General features: G+C 42.8%; 1 protein-coding gene across 1 annotated transcript in view; it reads left to right on the top strand.

The window, feature by feature from the left end:
* DCC (DCC netrin 1 receptor) overlaps nt 1–13,712 on the top strand; it is an 876,197-nt gene that overhangs the window by 846,034 nt on the left and 16,451 nt on the right. The gene's annotated exons all lie outside the window — the stretch shown is intronic.

Below are 13,712 nucleotides of genomic sequence, written 5' to 3'. Positions count from 1 at the left end.
CATTCATCCTGCCAAATGGACCGTGATTGAATCCCTCTTCTCTGTTCTTGAAACCCATTTCTAATGAACTAGAAAGCAGCCAATGCTAAAAAAAAAATCAGCCTTAGCAAAGAAAAAGAAAGAAAAAGCCAATATTCTCCCTCAGCCATCTGCTGAAAGAGAAACTGGAGAAAATGAAGGGGAAAGGCAGACTTCAGTCATGCCTGCCTCCATTGGATGATAAACCTGTCTGCCATTTTGTCTGCTGTCAAAGCGGGTGGTAGCAATTGACCAGAATAATGAGTTTGCGCTGGCTTCTTTCTTCCTTTTCCTTCTGCCAGAAAATGAAGGTGCATATCCTGTCAGAGTGATTTCAATCCATATCGGTGTTTCTGTGTGTGTGTGTGTGTGTGAGAGAGAGAGAGAGAGACAGACAGACAGACAGACAGACAGACAGACAGACAGACAGACAGACAGACAGACAGAGACATCTAAGCTGCATATTCTAGGCTACCGATCCTGGATTTGGTTTTCTACCTATACCCTCCTCCAGATGCTGCTGGACTACAACTCCCATCTTCCTTGACCCTTGGCCTTTCTGATGGGAGCCCCACAACTTCTGGAGGGTCACAGGTCCCCCCCATTAATGATCCAACCTCAAACAATAAATACTTTATTGCACCCTGTGTATGATAGCATTGAATTAGAGTACTGAAGCTGGTCCAGGCTCATGGAAAACTGTTCCAGGCATGATGAGCGCCTTGTCCAGATCAGGATCCATGAAATCAGTGGTATGACCTTGATGCTAGGGCATGCACCACAGCAAGCATGGGGTGGACTACATAGTCCCAAAAGAAAATGCCTCCAGTGGGCCACTTGTGATAGTGCCCTTGCTACATGCCATCAGAAACACATAACAAGCTGTGATTTTGGATAGAAATGTGCAAAAGGGGAGCAGGGTTGTTAGCGCTCTCTCCCCCAACCCGCTGACCTTCATGCAGAGCAGAGTACAGTGGTAACTCGGGTTACAAACACCTTGGGTTACAAACACTTCGGGTTACAGACTCTGCTAACCCGGAAGTAGTACCTTAGGTTAAGAACTTTACCTCAGGATGAGAACAGAAATCATGCGCCAGCGGCGCGATGGCAGCGGGCAGCCCCATTAGCTAAAGTGGTAGCTCAGGTTAAGAACGGTTTCAGGTTAAGAACGGACCTCCGGAACGAATTAAGTTCGTAACCAGAGGCACCAGTGTACCTCAGTGGAGGGCGGGGAGTTCTTTGAACAGCCAGGGGGAGCCAGGCACCACCTTATAAGATTGGAGAAGACCCACTCACCCACTCTGACAAAAACCAGTGTTTGCTTTCTCAGCATTCCTGCAAAGATAGTCTCACACATGAGCACACTACACCTAATCTTTAAAGGCTTGCCTGGCAGGTGGGGTGTGAGAACTTGTTGGGACGTCTTTGTTGCTCTTGTCCAATTCTGAACTTTTTGCCCCACTCCTGAACTCCTGAAACGTCATTTCTGAGCCCTGTGTCTGGTGCTGAGCATGTACCATTGCTTACCTGAATGAAGATCTATCGCTCTCTTATGAGTAAAAGCTGCTGCTTGCGTGTTGTGGGATGGGAGCCAGGACACATGTAGGCTGTATCCCAGACCCTTACAATCCACTCTTCTTATGTTATGTCTTTTATGTAATTCGTTTTTTGCAGTTTGCACATATGGCTGTTTGTGCCGCCGCCAAAAGCTGTATTATCATTTCTCTATCTTCACATAGAGCTACGTCCTTTATATAGCTGAGCAATATGACTAATGGATCTAATGGCTGTTTATTTCTCATTACTGTATTAATTTCATTTCATCTGCTTGTCCACGGCCTTGCTTTTTAACCACTTTGTAATATTGTAGCCATTCAGGGAGAGTTTGTGGAATGAACAGCAAAGAGCATTTAAGGCAAAAGGCAAATTTTTAACAACTTCAAGCCAGTTTGGCTTACAGGTTTTTGTGATAATAGCAGTATTTATACAGTGTGTGTGTGTGTGTGTGTGTGTGTGTGTGTGTGTGTGTGTGTGTTTAGTGCTTAAACCCTATTGGGTCAAATGAGACTTAATCCCCAGTAAGTGTGGAGAGGGTTGCTGCCTTAATGAGCATGTGGCTGAAGTAAGATTTCTGTAAGAGACCCTTCTGGCTCACACCTCACAAGCTTAACCCAGTTCATTCAGACCAGCTTCCAGAGACATCTTGGCAGGGATGGTGTTAGGCCAAATGACATCCCAGGCAAGCTCCCTTCATCACCGCTCCCTTTATTTGTTCAACTTCTGAACACCGTTTTCTTGCAAATGTGCGGTTTATCCCTTGTCATATGAGATGTGAAATCTACACACATGGCTCCAATCACAGTGACTGCCTTTTGAATGGGCACCAATGCTGTAAGTTTCTGCTTTTTTTCATTTGTTTTGATTAATGCAAGGTTGCCTACACACATCAGTGCTTACAGCTTTCCAAGATGAACTTTTTACACTATTCATTTCAAATGCTGAATGAATAGTTGGCTAGGCACCTTTAAGCAGTGCCCCATCCCCTGCCATGACCAGGGCCCTCCCACCTAGCCCCCCAAGCAGTTTCCTGTCAGATGCCCCTAAATTGGACCCTGTTTCCTAGCATATCTAGTTACTCCTTGTCTGCATACCATATTCTGCATCTCTCTCAAATTCTCAGATCCACCAGCATTTTCCTAGATGAGCCCATCTGCAAAGATTTGCAAATCAGGCCAGCTTCCCCTCAATCCTGATAGAACAAGCCTTCTGCTCTCTTCCGTAGCAGCTAGGGTGGGTGGAGGAGTCTTACTTCATCGAGCTTTCATATGGCAAATCCAGATGTCTCTCTCTGTGTGTGTGTGTCTGCTCATGACACTTGGGTTTCCTTCCAATGTCAACTTTCATTTTTAATTTTTAGCTCCTGTGGCATTAGAAAGGCTTTCAAGAACGACAGTGCATGTCGAACGGTCCATCAGGCTGATTGCCAACCTGCGTAATGAAGCCCCTGGTATCAGCCCAAGGAGCGTTAAATATCACCAAAGGATAGCAGCTCCCAAAAGGGGCGGAGGGAGGCAATGGAGCTTAGTAAGACATCTCTGTTCATTCTATGCACAACCACCCGCCACCTGTTATGAATCTAGTTCCCACGGAACTGCCTGGTTTTAACCATGATGTAGCTTTTAACAGCCTGCAAGGCATTGTGGTTGGAATCCGGGACTAGGGCCACACCCACACCACATGCTTAAAGCACTAGGATACCAGCCATGGCTTCTCCCAGAGAATCCTGGGAACTGCAGTTTATTTAGGGTGGCAAGAGTTGGTAAGAGACCCCCCTATTCCCCTCATAGAGCTACAGTTCTCAGAGTCATCAATCCCTCTTTCCAGGGAATACTGGGAACTGTGACTCTGTGAGGGAAACATGGGCTCTCCTAACAACTCTCAGCACCTATAATGCAGAGTGACTAGGTGCATATGGGTGAAGACATCCAAAGCTTGAATAATATGACATTTGGGAAGCATTTCAGCAAATGGGGACAAACCAGTACCAGAAGGGATGCAAAGAATGGTAAACCCCAGTTAGATTCAATAGCTGCTGTCTTGGTGGAGCTCCAGTTATGTATTTCATGGCAACCCTAGATGGGGAGACAGCTGGATAAAATATACTGTAGGCGACGTAGGTATTTGAAGATGGTTATCGTATCTCCTCTCTGTCTCCTTGTTATCAGACTAAACATACCCAACTCCTTCAACCATTCCTCATAAGGCCTGTTTTCCAGACCCTTGATCATCATGGTCAGATGAGCTCAGAGGTTGTACACCTTCTTTGTCCCAAGATCCATGGGCTTTCTGGACTTTTTCTAGATTTACGCAGAACCTAAAAAAAAATACGCATTTGTGTTCATTTGCTTAGATCTGTCTGAACTAGAATGATTGTCTGAGACTCTGACAAACAAACAAAAAAGACTTAAATTGAAAATGCATTCTCTCTCTCTGTGTGTGTGTGTGTGTGTGTGTACATGCAGAACCCTTTTTTCATCCCATGCTAATCTGTATTGCATTTCAGCCTTACAAGCTAAGCAAATTTGTATTTTGAATGAGATAATTATGAGCTCTGGCAACATCAATACCAATTGTTTATTGCTGAAGGACTGCAGTGACCAAGAGAAGCAGCAGAAGGAAATGAGCACAAACTCACTTGTTCTCTAGTCATTAGGAGCAACTGGGGGAACTTAACTATACACAGGAAAGCTTTTTGCAAATGGCACTGACCTCTGCTTTCCCTTGTAGCTTTTAGCTAGTCTCCAGTGTCTGCAGTTCATTACGACAAAATTCTCCCCAGTATTTCCCAGGAATTGGATAATCTGATTCTGGGAAAGCGTAGTAATGATGCATTTCAGTCCAGCATTTCCTACTTAGTTAGTATCTCATTTGGTGCCTATAGAGAAATATATGCACACCCTAAGGCATTCTTCTTTATAATGTGCCTGGAGAGTTCACCTGGCTATGCTCTTTTTTTAGTTTTGTGCTGCTGTCCCTCCCGTGCCGCATCAGCTTTTGCAAGCAATGGAACTACCAGCCAGAGTTCAAGAGTCTGCTCTCATCATGTAGATAAGCAGAGAGGCTGTTACCTCCAGCAAAAAAACAATGAAATGCTTGGGTCTTGGGGGCTCTTGATGAATGTTGCATGACTGACTGCTAAGCCCTAGGTGTTCCCACCGGCATAGATATTAAGAGGCTTTTGTACCTGCAGTGGATTAAACCACTGTGTTTCATATTAAGACATGCCTTTCATTTGCAGGGCTTTGTGCAGCCCAGGCCCCTGAGACCAGAGCATGCAAGCACAGAATGAGGGATCTGGTTTGGAATGCAACATTCTGACAATCACATCTTTCTGTAAAGAAGCACTAAGGTTTGGCCTCCCAACAGTATAATAAGAACCTTTTGCCATTTACGGCCAAACTAGACCTGAGGTGGGAAATTCATGATCCCAATGTCTTTTTCTTTCATTAAAAATAGCCAAGATGGAGGTCCGATTTGGGCTGAGAATATGGTACTGAAGGACAAAGGTTGTTATCCCTTTATTCCACTCCATTCCCAAAGCTTAAATTGCTTTCTTCAAGTTGCTGTTATCTACAGTGGGGCGTAGGGAGCGGCAAATATCCCAGAGTGGCTGGGGGAACCCAGCCAGATGGGCGGGGTATAAATAATAAATCATTATTAAAATATTATTATTGCACCTGACCTTTCCCTCTATAGCCAGTAACAACTGGGGGAGGGGAGAATTCAGTTGGAGAAATAGGACATAGGGAAGTGTTTAACAAAGCCTTACATCAGGGGTAGACAACCTAAGGCCCGTGGGCCAGATGCAGCCCAATTGGCTTCTCGTTCCGGCCTGCAGACAGTCTGGGAATCAGCATGTTTTTACATGAGCAGAATGTGTTCTTTTATTTAAAATGCATCTCTGGGTTATTTGTGGGACCTGACTGGTGTTTTTACATGAGTAGAATGTGTGCTTTTATTAAAAATGCATCTCTGGGTTATTTGTGGGGCATAGGAATTTGTTCATTATTTTTATTTTTTTCCAAAATATAGTCCAGCCCACCACATGTTCTGAGGGACGGTGGGCTGGCCTATGGCTTTAAAAGGTTGCTGACCCCTGCCTTACGTGGTGTCACGGCCCTGATCCAAATGGAAACTTCCTTACATCTAGAGATTTCAGGAGGAATTTTGTTCCATTTATTAGAGGTAATAATGGGATGGTGGAGAAGACCCGGTTTAAACCAAGAGAAGTGCGAGATTCACAAAGGGCTTTGCTACTCCAGGGATGTTTTATGCCAAGCCCCATTGCCAAGATATATATGAAACATGTGCCTCTCTTCCATCCTTCCTCATCTGTGAAAGGTTCAGCCTCCCATGATGCAGGAATGTTCAAGATACATAAGGCCTCCGTGAAGCCTACATCTCCTCTGCCAAAATTGGGGTCTTCTCTCTAGCACAGGCATGGCCAAACTTGGCCCTCCAGCTGTTTTGGGACTACAATTCCCATCATCCCTGACCACTGGTCTTGTTAGCTAGGGATGGTGGGAGTTGTAGTCCCGAAGTTTGGCCATCCCTGCTCTAGCAGATGCCTCTAGTATTACATATATCAGGGATTGGTGAACTTACGGCACTCCAGATGTTGATGGACTCCAGCTCCCATCAGCTCCAGCCAGTATGGACCATGATCAGGGATGCTGAGAGTTGGAGTCCAACAACATCTGGAGAGCTACAGATTCTCCATCCCTGATGCACATGGAGGGAGATGTTGGGCGTAGTCAGACTGATCAAAGTACAGGTTTCACAGAGAGGTCAAATTCCTGACACACAACTGGAGATATGTTTTCAGGTGCGTGTCAAGATCTAGAGGCACAGACCACTTTCGCAAACCCCAATTCCTTCCTTCATTCAGATTTTATTTTAAATGGTTTATGAAATGCGCCAAAAGCAGTTAGCCCATTTCTGACTGTGACATTTTTATGACATTCTGTTTTGTGTCACTGTGTTGTTTGTAATAAAAGTTGTGGCATTTATTAACAGCCCTCATAGTGAGTGGGTTTTTTTTTAATAAAACCAATTTGATGTGATTACTCAGTATCAGGCCCTCAACTTCCCACAGTGCAGGTACTTCAGGTACAGGCCCTCTGCATTTAACTTTATCCTCTTTGGGGAAATGAAACACTCGTTGATGTGAATAAACGTATGGGGGCAATAATTTAATATTGTTCTTATCCTTGCCAGACTTGTAACCAAGCAACAAATGGACATGAAAATTGAGCTGAACTCTCGTTCCGCTCCAGGTGGCCCTCTGAAGTTAGGCTGCCTCATGTTGGCAGAGCAGTTTGGGCCACATTCATTAGGATGCCCTGAGCTATAATAATCAGCCTGTAATTATTAGCCTGCGTACAAAGTGGCTAGAGAAGAGGGAGGGAAGTGGAAATTATGTTGTGTACAACAACCTTTTCCTGTTGGATTATCTTTCGTTTTTCACCCCTGCCTCCATCTTTTACATGATGGCTTCACTCCAGGGGTGTCCGTTACAAGCCTGTGAGAGAGAGAATCATAGAATTGTAGCGTTGGAAGGGATCCCAAGGGCCATCAAGTCTAATCACCTGCAATGCAGGAATCTCAACTTAAGCATCCATGAGAGATGGCCATCCAACCTCTGCTTAAAAAATCTCCAAGGAAGGAGAGACCACAACCTCCCGAGGGAGACCATTCCATTGCAAACAGCTCTTATTGTCCAGAAAGCTCTTTCCAATGTCTAATCAGAATCTCCTTTCTTGTAACTTGAAGCCATTGGGTTGAATCCTACCCTCCAGAGCAGGAGAAAACAAGCTTGCTCCTTCTTCCATGTGACATTACTTTCGATATTTGAAGATGACTATCATATCTCCTCAAAGTCTTCTCTTTCCTACTCCCTCAACTGTTCCTCATAAGGCTTGGTTTCCAGACCCTTGATCATCTTGGTCGACATCCTCTGCACACATTACAAGAGTCCTGAATGCCTGTGACAGCCCTGGATCATATCAGTGTTCAACGTAGCCCAATAATCTCTTGCTGACTAGAAACAACATTCCAAGCTGTCAAGCAAGGATCTTCAGGGTCCTAATTACCAGGACTCTTTTAATTGAGAAAAGGGGCACCCAACTTCTCATGTATGCATATAAAGCACACACTGTTATCTCCAAGCACTTAGACCAAGCCATGGTCTCTCAGGGTTTTTTTGGGGGTGTGTGTGGCTTTGTTCTTGGATTCAAAGTGAAGTTCCACTTGATATCTTGAATTCAGCAAGGCCTTTGACAAGGTGCCCCATGATATTCTTGTAAAGAAGCTAGTAAAATGCGGGCTAGACAATGCTACCATTCAGTGGATTTGTAACTGGCTGACTGACTGAACCCAAAGGGTGCTCATCAATGGCTCCTCCTCATCCTGGAGAGAAGTGACTAGTGGGGTGCCACAGGGTTCTGTCTTGGGCCCAGTCTTATTCAACATCTTTATAAATGACTTGGATGATGGGCTTGAGGGCATCCTGATCAAGTTTGCAGATGATACCAAATTGGGAGGGGTGGCTAATACCCCAGAGGACAGGATCACACTTCAAAATGACCTTAATAGATTAGAGAACTGGGCCAGAGCAAACAGGATGAATTTTAACAGGGAGAAATGTAAAGTACTACACTTGGGCAACAAAAAAAAATGAAAGGCACAAATACAAGATGGGTGACACCTGGCTTGAGAACAGTACATGTGAAAAGGATCTAGGAGTCTTGGTAGACCACAAACCTGACATGAGTCAACAGTGTGGTGCAGCAGCTAAAAAAGCCAATGCAATTCTGGGCTGCATCAATAGGAGTATAGCATCTAGATCAAGGGAAGTAATAGTACCACTGTATTCTGCTCTGGTCAGACCTCACCTGGAGTACTGTGTCCAGTTCTGGGCACCACAGTTCAAGAAGGATACTGACAAGCTGGAACGTGCCCAGAGGAGGGCAACCAAAATGGTCAAAGGCCTGGAAACAATGCCTTATGAGGAACGGCTTAGGGAGCTGTGTATGTTTAGCCTGGAGAAGAGAAGGTTAAGGGGTGATATGATAGCCATGTTCAAATATATTAAAAGATGCCATATAGAGGAGGGAGAAAGGTTGTTTTCTGCTGCTCCAGAGAAGCGGACACGGAGGAATGGAATCAAACTACAAGAAAGAAGATTCCACCTAAACATTAGGAAGAACTTCCTGACAGTAAGAGCTGTTCGGCAGTGGAATTTGCTACCAAGGAGTGTGGTGGAGTCTCCTTCTTTGGAGGTCTTTAAGCGGAGGCTTGACAGCCATCTGTCAGGAATGCTTTGATCATAGCTGCCAAGTCCAGGTCGTAAAGATCCGGGATCGGCAGCGCGCGCATGACCGGAAGTTGCGTGACACAACTTCCGGTGGCGCTCCGCCCTTCTATGGGCATCAGAAAATGGCGGCGCCGGCTCCGGAAGTCGCTTCCGCGCATGACCGGAAACACGTAAAAGCGACTTCCGGCACCGGCGCCGCCATTTTCTGATGCCCATAGAAGGGCAAAGCGCCACCGGAAGTCGCGTCACGCAACTTCCGGTCATGCGCGGAAGCGACTTCCGGCGCCGCCATTTTCTGGTGCCCATAGAAGGGCAAAGCGGCACCAGAAAAATGGCAGCTGGGCAGAAGCCAATTTAAGGGACAATACTGGGATTTTCCACCAAACGGGAGACCGCCGGGAAACGGTAAGAAAAAAGGGGTTTTCCTGGCAGATACGGGATACTTGGCAGCTATGGCTTTGATGGTGTTTCCTGCTTGGCAGGGGGTTGGACTGGATGGCCCTTGTGGTCTCTTCCAATTCTATGATTCTATGATTCCACTAAAAGCTGGGGCAAAATTCACATTTGAATAGGGGGTTTGCATTGGGAGAGGAAATAGTCTCATCCCTGCCCAGCTGAAACTGAGCCTAGTGGCATTGCCAGCAATAGCATCACATGTGAAATAGTCACCCCACTGACTTTGTGTCCAGGGTAGAGGGGTGAGTTGGGTTCATATCTCTATTTTGGTATTCATGCTACTATTAAGGGCTGAAAGCGCACAGGCTGTTTTTCTTTTCTTTTCTTTCTCTTTTCTTTTCTTTTCTTTTCTTATTCCTCATCTATAAGCAATACTCCAGACAATGGGAGAGCCCAATTTAAATACGAAGGTTTGAAGTGGCATATTCAAATCAGAGCAAAACTGACTCTCAATACAGGGTAATAAAGCATAAAGCAACAGCTCTGGCAAGATTGCAGCTGTCTCAAGGAAGGATATGGCATTTGGTTTAAATAGAAATTAATTAAGCAAGCCCTTTGTCTACAGTCTTTGTCAGAAGGTGTAGCTATCATAATGCCATAGGTTTCTACACAAAGGATCCTGTATGCAGCAATTTGTGTCACTGTCTTCCTTACTGGGCTGCTTTACTTAAGTCTTTTGTTGATTTTTCCAAATCCTGAAATCACAGTAGAAAAGTTAAGAAGTACAGTCCCCAGGTGTTTGTGTGTGCCTCTCTCCCTTGAAAATTCATGCTTAGACAGCCAATTCCTGGGCTCTGTCCAAATTCATTAGTGCGTTGTAACAGGAGAAAATTGATAGATACGGGTTGATGCTAGCAATGGGAATATTGCTCTGAGTTCAATTCAGAAACAGATCACCAATTGTATTTTTAGAAAACTTTCAGAACTGCCCCCCAGAAGCTCACAACTTAATGTTAGATGCACTATACAGTGGTACCTCGGGTTACAGATGCTTCAGGTTACAGATGCTTCAGGTTACAGACTCCGCTAACCCAGAAATAGTACCTTGGGTTAAGAACTTTGCTTCGGGATGAGAACAGAAATCGCGCAGCAGCAGCAGGAGGCCCCATTAGCTAAAGTGGTACCTCAGGTTAAGAACAGTTTCAGGTTAAGAACAGATCTCCGGAACGAAATAATTTCTTAACCCGAGGTACCACTATATTTGATTTCCTGAAAATGTCAACTCTTCCTCCTCCCCAAAGGCTCAAGAGCATCACTGGGCTTAACTACTTTCCTCTACTTGAGCATTAATTGGTGTCTGGCACTAAATTAGAATCAAGTGCATAAGATTTACCTCTGCATGTGCAGAATCTCATTTTCTGTATTTGTACTTATAAGCTGTTGATTTGTATTGTACCTGAACAATATGAGCTAGGCAAATAGATATTCTTAAAAAGGTAGCCACAATATGAAATGACTCCATTAGTTGGCTTCGTTCTCAGAAGCTTTCATTAAGTTCTATGATCTTACTTATTTATTAAGATGGGGGGGGGACTTTATCTCCTTTTCTTAGAATACTAGGATTTATGTACATTCCATGAAGCAGAATGTTGGAAGATTTAAGACCAACAAAATGAAGTACTTCTCACAGAGCATCGTTAAACTATGGAGTCTGATCCCACTAAATGTGGTGATGGGCACCAAACTAGACGACGTTAAAAAATGCTTAAACAAATTCATGGAGGATAAAGCTACTAGTGGTTACTAGCCATAATGGCTATGTTCCACATATATTGTCTCAGAAATTATTTCTCTGAATGCCAGTTGCTTGGAATTGCAGATGGGGAAGCCACACTTGCACTCAAGCCCAGAGGCATCTTGTTGGCCACTGTGAGAACAGGAATAGATAGATAGATAGATAGATAGATAGATAGATAGATAGATAGATGATAGATGATAGATAGATATAGATATAAAATTTTTATTAGTTTTACAATAATACTTTCTATTGCAATATCTCCTCTTATATTATACATTTTGGCTTTTTAGGGCCCTGACTTCCTTCAAACCTTCCTTATGGTATTCTATCTTTCATTTCAAATTTCTGCATTTTCACTATTAAACCATTGCTTTAAAATAAAAACCATTAAAACATCATACATTCTTATTCTTATCTGCAGTGGTTTTTGTGCCTTTCCTCCCAAAGCTTCTTGCAATCCTACCAACGTATTTGATTGAATACAATTGTCTTTTAAATAATTTACAAATTTGGTCCAGTCCTTGATGAACTTTTGGTCCCACTGTTCTCGGATTCTTCCCGTCATTTTGGCCAGTTCTGCATACTCCATTAGCTTCAATTGCCATTCTTCCTTTGCCGGTAATTCCTTTGGTTTCCACTTCTGTGCTAATAAAATTATTGCTGCCCTTGTTGTGTATAAGTAAAAATTAATATCTTGTCTGTTAATTTCTGTACCTACAATTCCCAGTAGAAATGCTTCTGATTTTTTAACATATGTATATTTCAACATTTTCTTAATATCATTATATATCATATCCCAGAAGCCTTTCACTTTCTTACATTCCCACCACATATGATAAAAGGTACCTTCTTTTTCTTTGCATTTCCAACATTTGTTATTTACCTTATAAAGTTTGGCTAGCTTCACCGGTGTAATATACCATCTATACATCATTTCCATCACATTTTCTCTTAAAGCATTACACACTGTAAATTTTATTCCTTCTTTCCATAATTTTTCCCAATCTTCTAACTGTATATTATAACTAAAATATTTAGCCCAATGAATCATTACCGACTTTACCTCTTCATCCTTCAAATGCCATTCCAACAATATTTTATGCATTTTTGACAATATTTTATACATTTTTGACAATATTTTATATTTACTATTCAATATTTAAATTTCAAATTTTGATTTGATATTTCCAAATCCATTTTTCTTCAGATCATCCTTAAGCATCTCATTAATTTGGTAGAAATGCAACCAATCATTAACAAATCCTTTCACCTCTTTGTATGGTTTTAATTTCCATTTGTTACCATCATTTTTGAGTAACTTTTCATATGTTACCCAGTTTTTGCTCATATTTATTTTCTTAACACTCATAGCTTCTAAAGGTGATAACCACCAAGGTGTTTTCCTTTCTAATAGGCTTTTATACCTATCCCATACTTCATAGAGAGCCTTTCGGAATATGGGGTTTCCAAATCCTTTATGTACCTTTGTTTTATCATACCATAAAATACGCATGCCACCCAAATCTGTTATCATGACCTTCTAAATCTAATAAATCTGGTTTTTTCCAGTAACATCCATTCCTTTAACCAACAGAGGCAGGCTGCTTCATAATACAACTTCAGGTCTGGCAGGGCAAAACCACCTCTTTCTTTACAATCTGTAAACACTTTAAATTTAAATTTGATTCTTGGTTTCTTCCCTGCCAGATATATCTCGAAATTACTTTTTGCCAATCTTTGAATATACATACTCCCTTGATTATTGGAATTGATTGAAACAAAAACAACATCTTTGGTAGCACATTCATTTTAATTACTGATATCCTTCCCAGGAGTGATAGTTTCATTCTTCCCCATACTTCCAGGTCTCTCCTTATTTTATTACACACCAATGAATAATTGTCTTGAAACAAGTTTATATTCTTTGAGGTTAACCAAATTCCCAAATATTTAATTGTTTTAACCACTTCTATTTTTTAATTGCTTTCAGAATTCATCCTCCTCCTATTGGTTCATTCAGTCGGTCTTTCTTCTCTGTTGGAATCCGCTGCACCTCTCTCTTTTTAAAGTATTATTCCATTTTTCCTGTGTTTTCCTTTCCAGCTTTTTTATACAACTGTCTAAAAAAAATTTAAAAAACCTTTTCTTATCTCTTTTGGGTGAGAACGGGATTCTGGACTATATGGGCCTTTGATTTGAAGATCCAGTAGGGATCTTCTTATGTTCTTCTCAACTCCAGAGACCCTCCTTGAGTGCCTACAAGTATGGTCAATTAGGGTTGGCAGGCAAAAGGGATAGGATCTTCTTTGTGGTGGCCTCATGGTTAGGGAACTCCATTCCTATGGAGCCATGGAATGCCCCTTACATGTACTTTAAAGACTCACTTGTTCCAGGCTGAAATCTGTAGATTTGGTGGTGGGACCTGCCTTTCACCAAAGGCCAGAAAATGGTTTCGCCTCCACCCCAGTCATATTTCCAAATACAGCCTTTTTCTTGCTTGTGGTTAAGGTACCGGGTGCCACTCACTCTATGGGATTCAAGTCTCCCTGTCTTCCTGTTAAGTGCTAAGGCAGCTTAGGACTGTTTCTGCAATGTGGAGGAAAACCTTCTCCAATCTCCGCTGGC

This window comes from Zootoca vivipara, chromosome 10, assembly GCF_965207765.1.
Source record: "Zootoca vivipara chromosome 10, rZooViv2.hap1.1, whole genome shotgun sequence".
In the NCBI taxonomy this organism is placed as follows: Eukaryota; Metazoa; Chordata; class Lepidosauria; order Squamata; family Lacertidae; genus Zootoca; species Zootoca vivipara.
This window is presented reverse-complemented; position numbering and strand designations above follow the sequence as displayed.